Source organism: Anabrus simplex, chromosome 1, assembly GCF_040414725.1.
Source record: "Anabrus simplex isolate iqAnaSimp1 chromosome 1, ASM4041472v1, whole genome shotgun sequence".
Classification (NCBI taxonomy): Eukaryota; Metazoa; Arthropoda; class Insecta; order Orthoptera; family Tettigoniidae; genus Anabrus; species Anabrus simplex.
In genome coordinates this window covers 1586728158-1586740764 of record NC_090265.1, presented here as the reverse complement: position 1 = coordinate 1586740764, position 12607 = coordinate 1586728158, and the positions used below count along the sequence as shown (strand labels likewise).

The window sequence follows — 12607 nt, the reverse complement described above, 5'->3', positions numbered from 1 at the left end:
AGGGAACACCGATCAACTACCGATCTCATATTTGCACTTAGAATACTGTTAGAAAAGCATTGGGAGAAGGGCAAAGACTTAACACTAGTGTTTTTGGATCTCGAAAAAGCATTTGATAGTGTTCCAAGGAAGACTATATGGGAATGTTTAAGAAAGAAGAATGTACCCAAAGGGCTTATCCAGAAAGTTAAAATGCTTTACGAAGACTGCTGCAGTTGCGTACAGATAGGAAACGGTAATTCTGATTGGTTCCAAACCACTAAAGGAGTGCAACAAGGCAGTACCCTTTCACCATTACTTTTTATCACTGTCATGGATGAAGTCATGAAAGAAATTAAGCAGAAGAACAATATGGACATCAATGCATTTGCATTTGCAGATGATGTAGTAATTTGGGGAAATACAGAGAAGGAAGTCCAAGAGAGGCTGAACACCTGGAATGAACATTTGAAAGCACACGGATTAACAATAAATAAATCGAAAACTGTTACTATGTCTGTCAACAGGCAGAAGAAGAAAGGAAAAATAATGCTGGAAGGTACACAACTGGAAACAGTAGACCAATATAAATATCTTGGGTGCATCATTTCAAGTGATAACAGAATACAGCATGAGATTAACAACCGCATTCAAAAATCAGCTCAGTTTTACCATCAAGTTCGGAACCTCCTCTGGAACGAACAAGTTCCCTTAAGATCAAAGCAGATTCTATTCCAATCATACTTCACCCCCATAATAACATATGGCCTAGAAACCTGCACAACAACCCAACAAGTGGACAGCAAACTACAAGCCGCAGAAATGAAGTTCCTACGAACTATGGTACAGAAGACAAAAAGGAACAGGGTAAGGAATGAAAGAATAAGGGAGCAAGCTGGTGTGTACCCATCCCTGAATGAAAAAGTGACAAGGGCCCGTATGAAATGGTTTGGCCATGTCAAACGAATGGACGATGGAAAGACAGCAAAACAATGGCCACACACAGTCGTGGCCGGAAAACGACCGGTAGGAAGACCTAGGAAGAGGTGGCTGGACCAAGTGAAAGAGGACATAGGAACAAGAGGAATCAGCTGGGATGTCGTCTTGAGAGAAGAGTGGTACATGGACAGACAGACGTGGAGAGTGCTCGTAAACCACACCCGGGCAACTGGAGTGGAAAACTGATGGTGATGATGATATGGTGAATGAAGATACAACACTTCTTTAAATTATTAAATTTTATGTAATGATCATTTTCATAATATTTCATTAGTTTTTTTATTCATTGATATGGTGAATTAGGATACAATACTCCAATTAAATTGTAAGAAAAAACAAAATATGGTGTTATATTGTTTTATTCTTTGAACTGATATCACTGATGAAGGGAATGGAAGATTTTCCTGAAACATGTATGATAAAAATAATTTTCACTCATTATGAGGTGTATTGACAAGGTGGACCCAACAAAAAAACTATTTTAAATAATTTATTTAATAGATTCAAAGCAATACATAATGGGAACTACCTCCTTTTAAATCTGAAAGGCAGGTTACTGTCACTAGACACCAAATCAATCCTAGATAGATAAATTACCTTATTCTTGGAAGCACGTGTAATGACATTTTATATAATTTTGTCATACATTTCCTATCATACTCTGTTTACTAAACCAGAGGCCATGTGCATATTTCTTATAAGCATTACAATTGCACTGACGTTCCATTTTAATACATGTGGAGTCATTACAGATGACATAATGGAGTGCACTATGGATTGAGGATAATTATTTCCACCTTTTCAATAATTATCCTCAATCCATAGTGTAAATCTAGATTCAACATGGACCAAAATGAAGTTCTTAACTTTAAATAATGGAGTGCAGATGTTCTATGGGTATGCTGCTTACGAAATCTGTGTCAGAATCATCACATAACAGAGTATCAATACTGTTGTATTCTTAAAACTTTCTGGGATTACGTGAAGAATGTCTTCATTTATGCTGTTACAGTCATCACTGAAGGGACTTACAGTTGCTCTGTTACAATAGGCTGAAGAATTAAAGTCTATACAATTGCCCCAGAAACGTGACTTACCAGTGAATCAATACTTACGTAGTCATTGGGAACCCTTATAATGTGATTTCCTATCCCATTTTTAATTTATTTATTTCCTAATTGTAGCAGTCATGCCGCGAATTCCTTTTCGGAATGCTTTGTGGGCATATTTGTTTCCAAGTACAATATTTTTATTTTCGGCCATATGTGAGCATTCTGGATACCCGCCTCCAGTACCTGAGCTCTTCTACCTTTGGATACCACAGGAAGAACTTCGCAAAATCTCCCCCATATATAACACCATTTATTTTTCACACCTCAATGTCCTTTTAGTAGGCAATCAATACAATTTACTGGTAATGCAGGAATCATTAAAGCTCACTCCACGTGAACACTGCAAAGAGGTTTGGAAATGAATCTAGGCTTTCTGGCATGCAATCTAGTGATTAGAAATTGTATACCACTACCTCTCCTACCCTGCTGGTTAACATTCTGATGGTGAATGACTCGAACTGGCTAATCATGATATCAGACCATACAGACTTCACGTCTTAACAATCATGACCACCAGGTGGGATGATTATTAAACTTACAGTATTATAAAGGTATGAACACCTAATTTTCTTCTTGTCCCTATAGTACAAACATACCTAACAGAACGATCATTTCCAACTTTGATTACAATTAAGATACATATAGGATCCATATAAACCAATATCCTGCATATCCATCATAATATTCGCATTAACCCCATCATGAACAGAAAGTTTCAAAGTGAAAATCCGCCATGTTTACAACTGATGCATATTTGTATGATTTGTCAGTTATGAAGTAACTACTACAAACCTTGAAAATGTTGTTATAAATCATTTTCATGAAGTCCATTTTGAATATAAACTTATTTTGAAAGCCAATAGGATTGTATCATCACTTCAAAAATCTTACTGAACTTCAACTGTGTGCAAATGTTATGAGGCATTCAGGGCTTTGTCAGGTGATAACTGCAAAGGTCTGGACCAAAGGAAACTACAGATTATCACACACAACAAAGTCTTTAGTGACTACAAAGTGATTTCAGAACTAAATTATTCTGAATATCCCTATGTAGCATGTAGTTATAAATAGCTATCAAAACGCTTATCTATAAATAAAATCATATTGCTCTTTGCTACATAACCCTACCATATCAAATACTTACACGACAGATGAATGAAGGCATGAACATAATAATGCCAGGGTTGATTTGTACAATAGTTCTATATTTTCCAGAATGTCAAATGTTAAGCAGAACTTTATGTGGACTTGTTAGTTAACCCAAAGTAAACGACTTGAACATTAGTATTTAAAAATAAACGATGGACAGATGAATAATACCAGAAAATTTAATTTGAACAAAATATTTCAAACATTAACAGACAATTAGATCAGAACATAATTGGCAAACACACTACAACTTAAAAATTATTCAGTTATCCTTTCATTACAGGAAACTGAAGCCTACATGTCACTACAGCTACCACTGTAAAAGAAGGAGGAGTTATGTGTTCTCATTAATAAGAAGTACCAGCAGAATGGAAGGGCCAGAGGAGCTTAGTTGCTGGGTGTTCATTAAAAAGAAGTTTCAGCAGATTGGGTGGGCCAGGGGAGATTGACTTTGGACATGGACAAATTTTGGTTGCCTCATCAGTAGTGAATCCATTAGAGACATTTCAAACCACCTCAATTTCCCAAGCCGACTGTTGGTGACGGGATTGTGAAGTGACGCAGTCACAAAACTACACCCAAGTAGGCCACAATTAATGATGGACAAGGATTGTTGAGAGTTGAAAAAAGTGCATCATGAAAGTCACCTGACGGAGTGAAATAATTAATTCCGAGTTCCACAGAGCTACTTATAGTCCAGCCAGCACTATGACTGTACATGGAGAATTAAGAAGAATGAGTTCCACCAAAAGTGCTGGGTGGTCACTGGATAGTGATAATCATACACAGTGAATAACTGGAAACATAAGATTTTTTGGAGTGAGGAATCTCGCCAAACCGGTAGTGTGATGAGAGGGTTTAGGCGAGACGGATTTCAAAAGAATTGTGCCTGCCAGCATGCATAATGCCAACTACACAATATGGAGTAGATGGAACCACAGTGTGATAGGGTTCTTCATAGAATGGACTGTGCTCTCTTGTCATATTGCAATGAAATCTAAATGCAGAAAGGTATAAGGACATTTTGACCAGTGTGGTAATGTCCTTATTTTGCATCAGTATAATAATGCTCCCTGTAATAAAGAAAGGATAGTTTGTAGACAGTAAGGTTCTGGAAATGAGCTGGCCAAATCTCGTAGAAAACTTTTGGAATATACCAGTATTCAAATACCAATTTCATTTTGAATGATTGATATCACTAATTGTTCTGACTATAACTCTTCAGGAAGAAGCAATTACAATTCCCCCAGAGACAAACAAGACACCTGGAAGGAAGTCCAGCAGTTACTCCATACAGTAAAGGTGGACTCATATTGTATTAAGGTCTACAAGTCTACTACTGGGAAGCGTGTCAAAGAATCTGATTATAGTTTTGAGTAGGTATCCAGATATTTTTGACAACACAGTGCATATATGTTGTGTGATATATTTAGAGAACAAAGAAATGTATGGTTATCCAACACAGACAGGAAGATAAGGAAGAGAAAAGGATGATAAAAACAAAACAAAAACCATATACACAGAGGATAAATGCAAAGACAGGCTTCTGCAAGCAGAAGAGTAACAGAAAGGAGAAACAAGGACAAACAAGAAATCATAAAATGTACTTCATACTTTCACACAGCCATTTTCAAGGAAAAACCCTGTTCTCTTCTACATCTATAGTAGAACCTCGATTATCCATCTTTCGGTCAACCAATTATCAGATTATTCAACTATCTTTCCATTTTTTAAACAATCAATAATCTTATCTAAGATTTTGTGTGCCTGCTAGAATATACTAAAGCGTTGAATCTCTTATAAAGATAAGGTACAAGTACAAAGCACCCAACTGTCACATATTGACAAAAGTTTAAAGAAAGTACCTGTCTATCACAAGGTTGCATCTCATCAGACAAAATAGCTTCAGTTTTCACTCTGAGTATAAACGTCTTCTGTGACACAATGTCTTCAAAACAAATTAAAAAGAGAAAATTCAAAATGTTGAACATTGAAACAAGTGTGAATAACTGAGAGATTCAAAAACAACAAACTGATGGCTGTGGGCAGTGCTGAGGAAGAAGAGACTGTAGCTTGATCCCGTATTCCTCTACAAACTGCACTTGAATCAGCAGAAACCTTCATGCAGTCTACGAAGCAAGGATACGACACTTTATTCTCAGACATTACTTTACTCCAGAGAATTTGAATGGACATCATAAAAGAATTGCGGGTAGTGAAGTTCAGTAGAAAGTTACAGTCAAAGAACATAAAAATATTGTAGGAACAAGTCAAACAGATTATCCGTTCCTCCAATCCCCTTCATTATGATGGATAATCAAGGTTCTACTGGTACTTTTTCTTGTATTACTTCCCTCCCTCTTCATGTTTATCTTTCTACTCGTTCTTCATTATGATTTGGAAAGAACCCCCCTTCTCCACCATATATTGTCAGTGCACAGAAGAAACAAGCTGCTGAGATATAATAGACCTGGAAGAACTGTGATTATAAGGATAAAGTTGATCTATGAAGATAAAGTGTGTGAAGATGTGGAGGACATCTTGTCCTTTTGAACTGTGTCTATCCTTCTCTCTCCTTCCTGTTGCTCCATCTCTCCATATTAACCTGTTTGCCATTAGTGTGCATTCCCATCCTCCTTTCAAAGTCATATAACAATACAACAGTTCAACAATTTATTTTACAACATTCCTACAGCAGCCAAAAGAAATCACCCCCTACACATCTACTATACATGCACATTCACAACTAAACAAGGATACAGTATCACACATCTTGCAGGCTTTGTACACTCATTCAAAATAAGTCAAATTCCATCACTGCATGCAACACATCTCGTTTGAAAAATGATTAAGGATCAAGGTTAATTGGGGCCAAGGTTTCTGCAGTAAATTACCAACAGGATATGGATATTTATTTAATTTATGTGGGGCTGAGTGACTCGGACTGGCCTTCTGACCCCAACCTGGCAGGTTTAATCCTGGCTCAGTCGGGTGGTATTTGAGGTGCTCAAATATGTCAGCCTCGTGTTGCTAGATTTACTGGCAAGTGAAAGAACTCCTGTGGGACAAAATTCTGGCACCTTGGCGTCTACGAAAACCAAAAAAGTCGTCAGAGGGCCGTAAAGCCAATAACATTAAATTATTAATTTATAAAACTATAAGACCATTAAACCTGAACAAAAGGTGAGGAGAAATCCTGGAAATAACTGACAACAGTTACAGTTGCAGCCTAAAAATAATCATTTGTAGAAATCCCCAAGCTTAATTACCAGAGAAGCAAAATTCATTTGGAAGAACAATTACACAGATATTTTATAAATACAAACTAATAATCTACCCACATGAAAGTTATTTAAGACCAATAATGTTTAAGAATGTATTAGATATCAGCCATTCATGGCAATGATTCCAAAAAAATTATTGCAGCCATGTCTGAAATTACTATTAATACCTTTTTTAAAAGTAACATTAAGAGCTAATAAATTGTTAATCAGAATGAATTATCCTCATTGTTGTAGATAATAGAAAGATTAAAACTTCTCCATTAATGAATGCAGAGAAAGGAAATGAGTCAAGCTTCTTCATCGGCGTTTCTATGTTGATATGAAGGAAAAATATTGAATGCTACTTGTAAGCCAACATGATACATAACACCATGACATGGACACCATATAAATCCAGCACTGAATATACCCAAAGGTCTAACAATAATGTATTATAATTAGAGCTCAGGTAATATGTAATTACATATTCTGTTGCCATACATATGTAGATACAAGAAAAGCTAAAATGTCGGCAAATCACACTAAAAGGACCATTATTCCAGTTTAAAGTTACATATTTTGATGCATAATAAATATTTTGATAAATATTACATATTTCAAATATTTTGAAGGATATAGTGCATTTGAAAGAAAACACAATTCTTTTTCATTAATTTTACATCGATTTAAGTTTTTTAATTAAACAGATGAAAATAATTTTAAAAGCCTGTACATCTCTAACAGCTAAAAATAACTGAATAATTTAAAGTGAGGTATTTTGTCAAAGAATCGCATCCTTTAGCTATGTTGACGGTGCAATTCTTGGGTGTCTCGAGCTGTGTCTATCAATCTTCCCTTGCACAAACTATGTCACATTGTTCTCCTCTCAGATTTCTTTTGTGATCCCTTCGCCAGTCCTCAGTTTAATGTCATATTTCAAAAGTGTTCTTTCTCTTTCTTTCTTTCTTTCTTTCTTTCTTTCTTTCTTTCTTTCTTTCGTTTTTCTTCAGTTATTGCCCATGCTTCACTTCCATAAAGAGCTACACTCCATAAAAAAGCCTTCAGAAACATTTTTCTAATAAGCATATTTGTGTTTGATGAGATCAAATTTATTCTCTCTTAATAAGGACCTTCCTTGCTTGAGCAAGTCTACAATTAAATATTTCTTTGCCGGGCATTTTGAAATACGCGCCAGTGACTTCATGTGAAGTTGAAAGGTCTTTTTTCTATATGTAGACAGTACGAGTAAAAGCATCCTAACAGACAGACGGCATTCGATGACTGCAGAACATACATACATACATACATACATACATACATACATACATACATACATACATTATCTTTATAGACTGTTATGCCTTTCAGCGTTCAGTCTGCAGGCCTCTGTGAATTTACTAAATGTCGCCACAATCCTCGATTTGCAACTAGTGTTGTGGCCTCATTTAGTTCTATACCTCTTATCTTTAAATCGTTAGAAACCGAGTCTAACCATCATCGTCTTGGTCTCCCTCTACTTCTCCTACCCTCCATAACAGAGACCATTATTCTCCTAGGTAACGTATCCTCCTCCATTCCTCCATGACCCCACCACCGAAGCCGGTTTATGCGTACAGCTTCATCCATCGAGTTCATTCCTAAATTAGCCTTTATCTCCTCATTCCGAGTACCATTCTGCCATTGTTCCCACCTATTTGTACCAGCAATCATTCTTGCTACTTTCATGTCTGTTACTTCTAACTTATGAATAAGATATCCTGAGTCCACCCAGCTTTCGCTCCCGTAAAGCAAAGTTGGTCTGAAAACAGACCGATGTAAAGATAGTTTCGTCTGGGAGCTGGCTTCCTTCTTTCAGAATACTGTTGATCGCAGCTGCGAGCTCACTGCGTTAGCTTTACGACACCTTGATTCAATCTCACTTACTATATTACCATCCTGGGAGAACACACAACCTAAATACTTGAAATTATCGACCTGTTCTAGCTTTGTATCACCAATCTGACATTCAATTCTGTTGAATTTCTTACCTACTGACATCAATTTAGTCTTCGAGAGGCTAATTTTCATACCATACTCATTGCACCTATTTTCAAGTTTCAAGATATTAGACTGCAGGCTTTCGGCACAGTGCTACTTTCATGTCTGTTACTTCTAACTTATGAATAAGATATCCTGAGTCCACCCAGCTTTCGCTCCCGTAAAGCAAAGTTGGTCTGAAAACAGACCGATGTAAAGCATAATTTCACCAAGTCGTCAGCATAGGCCAAACTGCTTACTACATTTCCACCTAACTGAATCCCTCCCTGCCATTTTATACCTCTCAGCAGATGATCCATGTAAACTACAAACAGCAAAGGTGAAAGATTGCAGCCTTGTCTAACCCCTGTAAGTACTCTGAACCAAGAACTCATTCTACCATCAATTCTCACTGAAGCCCAATTGTCAACATAAATGCCTTTGATTGATTTTAATAATCTACCTTTAATTCCATAGTCCCCCAGTATAGCGAACATCTTTTCCCTCGGTACCCTGCCATATGCTCTCTCTAGATCTACGAAACATAAACACAACTGCCTATTCCTCTCGTAGCATTTTTCAATTACCTGGCGCATACTGAAAATCTGATCCTGACAGCCTCTCTGTGGTCTGAAACCACACTGGTTTTCATCCAACTTCCTCTCAACGAATGATCGCACCCTCCTTTCCAAGATGCCAGTGAATACTTTGCCTGGTATACTAATCAATGAGATACCTCGATAGTTGTTGCAATCCTTCCTGTTCCCTTGCTTATAGATAGGTGCAATTACTGCTTTTGTCCAATGTGAAGGTACCTTACCAACACTCCACGCTAATTTTACTACTCTATGAAGCCATTTCACCCCTGTCTTCCCATTATACTTCACCATTTCAGGTCTAATTTCATCTATTCCTACTGCCTTATGACAATGGAGTTTATTTACTATCCTTTCCACTTCCTCAAGCATAATTTCACCAACATCATTTTCCTCCTCCCCATGAGCTTGGCTGTTTGCAACACCACCATGATGATTTCCTTTTACATTGAGAAGATGTTCAAAATATTCCCTCCACCTCTCCAGTGATTCCCTGGGATCAATTATGAGTTCACCTGAATTACTCAAAACACTGTTCATTTCCTTTTTCCCTCCCTTTCTAAGATTCTTTATTACTGTCCAGAAAGGTTTTCCTGCTGCTTGACCTAGCCTTTCCAGGTTATTACCAAAATCTTCCCATGACTTCTTTTTGGATTCAACAACTATTTGTTTCGCTCTGTTTCTTTCATCTACGTACAAATCCCTGTCTGCCTCGGCCCTTGTTTGGAGCCATTTCTGATAAGCCTCCTTTTTACGTTTACAGGCTGCTCTCACTTCATCATTCCACCAAGATGTTCGCCTTTTCCCATCTTTACACACAGTTGTTCCTAGGCATTCCTTTGCTGTTTCTACTACAGCATCCCTGTATGCCACCCATTCACTTTCTATATCCTGAACCTGCTTACTGTCTACTGTTCGAAACTTCTCACTAATCATATCCATGTACTTCTGTCTAATTTCCTCGTCCTGGAGTTTGGAAAAATATTTAGTTATTAATTGTGCCTCAAAATGAAAATGAGAGGTTGAATAACATCTGCACTTTTAGCTTTTTTTGGTTTTCTTTCCTTTTCTGTGTACAAGAATACATCAAATAGAGCTTAGATATTAAGTTACATATCTTTAATTTATTACATATTTAACTACATATTTTGTCAATTTTAGCTACATATTTATGTACCTATTTCTCATTTTTATATTACATATAATCCAACTCTAATTATAATATACCAGGTACATCCCCTATAACAAAATGTTCAGGTTCTGTCCAGTATTCGTTTCATGACAACACATCAATACTTTATTATAACCTACAATACAATAGGGTTTTACTAATTTTCATTTTATTTGTAAAGCACTCCTAAATTCTCTATTCATAATTGCTTCACTAGACAAATACTTATGCAGCAATGCTTCTCACAGACAGCAGAAATCTAAGCACTCACAGTAGGACTGTTCTGCAGGAGTTCTTTCACGTGCCAGTAAATTTACTGACAAGTCTGATGTATCTGAGCACCTTCAAATACCACCAGACTGACCCAGGTTCAAACCTGCCAAGTTAGGGTCAGAAGGTCAGTGCCTCAACTGTCTGAGCCATTCAGCCCAGCTAGATGGCTAAAAAAGCCAATAAAGCAGAATGGTTTTATTGTGGACTATAGCTACTTTACATAAAATGACCACGATCAGAATGAATCCACGTTATACTCCTTCCTGTATACTTTACTATAAGTGATTATTCCCCCTCCCACCTAAATAAATGCAATACATAGCAAAGTTGCAGCAAGATGTTTAGTGGCAATGGATGGAGAATGAGAAAATGAATTGCCAAAATGTGAAAACACATCTGTTAAGCTTGTCTACCCTCTGATTAACTTGGGCACCTCCAACTATGACCATATCCTTAATAGCAGTTCCTGAAAGCAGAGAGGAATGCAGGAGACATGTCTGCACCATCTAGCAATATATTATTATCATAGTTTCCAACTCAAGAAATAAGCCATAACTTTTCCCTTTCCACCACCTGCTGAAAGGCAAAGGATTATGTAATGGTCGGATGATGCCAGTCACATTCGAAAGGTGGCCATTCTAATATTGCCATGTGCTCTTACTGTCACAAAGATGTATAGGCCTGAACATTCCACTGCACAGTAGCTAGATACTTGCTCGTATCAAGCACAGTCTGCTAGTATTCCAACGTAGGTGTATCATGAAATCTTCAAAGAAGGGGAATGTGACCCTGCATCCTTATGATTAAACCATACTCTATGTTCATTGTTTGCATCACTAATGGTTTTGATACGGTGAAAACATAGTTAGTCTTAAAGAAGAGCTAACAGTGTACCTTTTAGTACGAATTTGAATTCAATCACATTTTAACATGCATAGTAAGCAATATTTAATCCCTGATTACTTACTGATAATGGTATCATTCACTTCAAAATCTATAACCTACTCATTGTCAAACTACTTAATTCTTTCATGATAAAGAAAGAAGTTTATACTATAACCATGAAAAATAGGAATGAATACTGTGATGACTCCCTCTGAATCACATGTTAACAGCCACGGTGTACATATTCTCCACAACCTCCAGCACTGCTGTCGATATAAAGGCCAAATAGGCACGCTTTTTGTGGGCTTAAAGCGGAAGTGTGTAAACAGTTTCTGGTCTTTTTTGGTAGTTTTATACGTGCAAAATACCCGGTGTTAACTTTTCGTGAACTGAAAAGTGAAAAATATTAAGTATTTGAGAAGCAGGATGTATACTTCGGCATATGCTTGATTTACTCCCGCATGAGAATACGCCACTAACTTGCTATGTCCTGGGTTGTGATAAACAGTCAAATGATTTCTTTTTCACCCCAAAGGATCCCAATCTGTTCTTCAAGTAGTCAAAGGCTACTCCATGATAAGATCTGCCTTTGAGTGATGAAAGTCGTACCTGTGATCTGCATTTTACCGCCAAACTTATCCAGAACTGTGGCAGTTTCATTTTTAATTATGAAAAAGTGGAACAGAAATGCAAACTGAATCCTATAGTAGCAGTCCTTCACATTTTTCCAAATCTTCCATTATATTTATCCTAAAAAAAATCACAGTAAAAAGACGCCAATGTACTAAATCAGATGTTCTTTCCACTCATGATTATTTCATACTGGACTCCTCTAGTATTAGCTCTGTACCTGTATATACATTTTTTTTTAATAATTTGTTTTACGTAGCACCGACACAGATAGGTCTTATGGCGACAAGCGACCGTGGGCTTAATTAAGGTACAGCCCCAGCATTTGCCTGGCTATCATAGGTTATGATTTTCATTTCCGTGTTGATATATAACTAATATAATAGGATTTGAGTGATGTTCCACCATTCAACACAATGTAAAATATTTAAAATTTATAAATAAATCAATCATCAATAAATCATCATCAAATAAATAAATTTCAAGTATTTTACATTGTGTTGAATGGTGGAACATCCCTCAAATCCTATTATA

General features: G+C 36.8%; 1 protein-coding gene across 4 annotated transcripts in view; it reads right to left on the bottom strand.

Moving 5' to 3' along the window:
* The window catches only part of LOC136858571 (phosphatidylinositol 3,4,5-trisphosphate 3-phosphatase and dual-specificity protein phosphatase PTEN), a 516439-nt gene that overhangs the window by 36862 nt on the left and 466970 nt on the right, over positions 1 to 12607 (bottom strand). The window lies entirely within an intron of this gene.